This window comes from Pediculus humanus, genomic scaffold (genome assembly GCF_000006295.1).
Source record: "Pediculus humanus corporis 1103172107927 genomic scaffold, whole genome shotgun sequence".
Lineage (NCBI taxonomy): Eukaryota > Metazoa > Arthropoda > Insecta > Psocodea > Pediculidae > Pediculus > Pediculus humanus.
The window spans coordinates 92,022-95,455 of NW_002987499.1; positions in this window are offsets into that span (position 1 = coordinate 92,022).

Consider the following 3,434-nt stretch of genomic DNA (forward strand, 5'->3'; position numbering starts at 1 on the left):
AAGAAGGAGAAAGAGGAGGAGAAGGAGAAAGACAAGGAGAAGAAGGATGAGAAAGAGAAGGAGAAGAAGGAGAAAGAGAAGGAGGAGAAGGAGAAAGAGAAGGAGGGGAAAGAGAAGGAGGAGAAGGAGGAAAAGGAGAAAGAGAAGGAGAAGAAGGAGAAAGAAAAGGAGACGAAGGAGAAAGAGAAGGAGGAGAAGGAGAAAGAGAAGGAGGAGAAGGAGAAAGAGAAGGAGAAGAAGGAGAAAGAGAAGGAGGAGAAGGAGAAAGAGAAGGAAGAGAAGGAGAAGGATTTATTAAAATTATTTAAAATTTTTTTTTGTGATAACATATCATCAAACATAATTTTTAAATAATTTCAATTGTTTGTTGTTGTTGTTTGTCGGGCAAACAAATGAATAGAAAAATTTTCAAAATTCCCTTAAACATAATAAAAAAAAAAAAAAAACAAATCGCGACGTCTGCGTCTTCTTATCATTTCCAAAACTTTTTTATTGTCATCAACCTTAAAGGTTCAAATGATTTTTCCCTTCGGAAAAAAAAAATTTTTTTTTAACCGAACGGTTTTTTTACGTTTGTATAATCATTTATATAAATTCATTTTACGAAAAATAATAATAAGAATATCTATATAAAAATGTGAGGCACGTGCGAACGTTTTTTTTTTTTTGTCGGAACGTTCGTTATTATCCAAAAATGTTTTTATTTTTATTTTTTCTGTTCTCTGGAAAAGAATTTTCGGGGTAAATAAAAACTATTAAAAATCGATGTATGTTGTATATATAGATGATTATTGAAAAATTTAAAATAACCGTTCGGTTGTTGTTGGAAAAAAGCGTTCGTAACCGTTCGTAAATGAACAACTTGTAGTCTCGGTCACGAAAATAAAATAAAAATAAAACAATGGAAAGGAAACAAAAAAAAAAACGTTCTAAATCGTCTTATAAATTTCTTTTTTTTTTATCTGGAGAAAAAAATTTTTTTTTCGGAAGTTATTATTATTATCATTATCGTTCGGAATGGAACAAAGGTTTTTTTTGTAGAATAAAAAATTGATATCGACTGATAAGGGAGGTTTTTTGGAAATTCCAGGTTCATAAATTTTAAATTCGTATAATTATTTTCATATTGAGGATAAATCTTATTGAAATTCTTTATTTCGTTAAAAATTTTCCCGATTTCTTCCTCTTCCTTCTCCTCAAATATTTAAAAAATTCTATTTTCTCCAAGTTTTATCCTGGAAAAGTTGAAACGAAAAGATAATAATAATAATATTAAATTTATATATAAAATAAAAAAATGAAAAATTCATTGCGTCTCTAACCAAATTAAATTAAATTTTTTTCCATCGTTTTTTTGAATTTTTTTTTTGGGGGGGTAGGGGAGTAGAGGGGTTTCGAGTTAACACAAAAAGAGTGAGGGGGAAAGTGTGCAACGATTTAAAAAACAATAAATAAATTTATTAAAAAAATGCATTCGTAATTCTCACATCAGTATATCATAAACTCTAGCCGTCGGGCAACAAACCGGATGTCATCCTGAGGTATAATACGGAAAAGTGGTGTAAACTGATTGAAGTATCCGTGCCGGTAGAAAAAAACACGAGACAGCCAAAGAAGCAGACAGAAGCCAGATTGTGGAGAACGAAAACAGAAACTATTCCGGTCATCGTGGGAGCACTGGGAGCCATGCCATTGTAATTCGATCGACCGAAGCAAATAATTTTTCCTGAAAATTTATTTTATTAATTTACTGATTTTTTTTTCTTAAATATGAATAATAAATATTACGCATTAAAAAAAAATAAAAGAAAAAAAATTTCATATATTATAAATTGTAATGTATTTATAACCTAAACTTTCTAATAAATAAATGTATTAAAAATCAATTTTTTATTTATTTATTGATTTATTAAATATAAAATCTCCGTACACCTGATTTTAAATGTACACCTTCTTTTTCTTATGATTGGTTGATACATTTCAACGTATTTTGCGATTAAAAGTACCAAAAATACTCGTGATTGGTTAATTTAAGGTATAAAAATCATACCTCCATTTTCACTCGTGATTTGTAAAAAAAACTAAACCTCTTCATTCTTATGTTTTTCTGATACATCTTAACGAATTTTCGCATCAAAAATACTCCGTTTTTCGTATTTTATTTTACACCTCCTTTTCCTTATGTTTTTCTGATACATCTTAACGTATTTTACCATTCAAAATTGTTGTGAAAAATTTTAAATTTTGTATCTTTTTTTACGCCTCCATTTTCACTCGTGATTGGTTGATACATTTTAGAGTATTTTGCGATTAAAAGTATCAAAAATACTCGTGATTGGTTAATTTATGGTATAAAAACCACACCTCCATTCTCACTCGTGATTGGCTGATATATTTTAGCGTATTTTGCGATTAAAAGTATCAAAAATACACGTGATTGGTTAATTTAAGGCATCAAATGAATATAAATATCCACACCTCCTTTGATCTTATGTTTGCCTGATACATCTTAATGTATTTTCCCATATTTTTAGTGTAAAATTTTAAGATAAAAAAATTTTGAACTGCCTTAATATTATATTACTTAAGTTTATAGGCACAAAATTGTAATATTTGTATACTGTGTGCATAAATTAAGGATGAAATGCATGAGGGGAAATTATGAAAGGGGGAAATAATAGGAAAATTAAGTATTGAATTCGTTATGAGGAAAAAGTTTTATGATAACTGATTTTTAATTGTAATAAAGCAAAATGAGAACAAGATAAAGGCAAATCTTGTTCTATCGTAAACCTTAGTCAGCTCTAAGGTTGTAAATGTTCTCCTGTTCCTGGCCACTCCACAGATATCAGTCACTGGAGCCCAGTACAGGAGATAACTCGTTTCCATCGAATAGGGTGGTCTTAGTGAGACTCATAAGACTTGTTGTGATATCGTAGGTTATAACTAGACGAAACCTATTCATCAGGGAAGCAGCAGCATCACTGATACTCAGGCATTTATTCCTTAGGGATCGGCAGGTAGAAACCTGGAACAAATACTTAAAAACTCTAACAGATAAAATTCTTATGATTAAAAATGAAACAATAATAATAATAATAATAATAATAATAATAATAATAATAATAATAATAATAATAATAATAATAATAATAATAAAGTCAACGGCCATACCGTGCTGGTCACACCGGTTCCCGTACGATCACCGAAGTTAAGCAGCATCGGGCGTGGTGCAAACTTGGATGGGTGACCGTTTGAGAACGCCACGTGCCGTTGGCTTAAAAAAAAAAAGAGCAAAAAAAAAAAAAAAAAAATGAGAACAAGACAAAGTAAGAACCAAAAACAAATCTTGTTCTACTGTCGACCTGAGGCAGCTCGACGAGAATGTGAATTTCACTGCTTCTGACCCTGGCCACTCCAAAGATGTTAGTCAC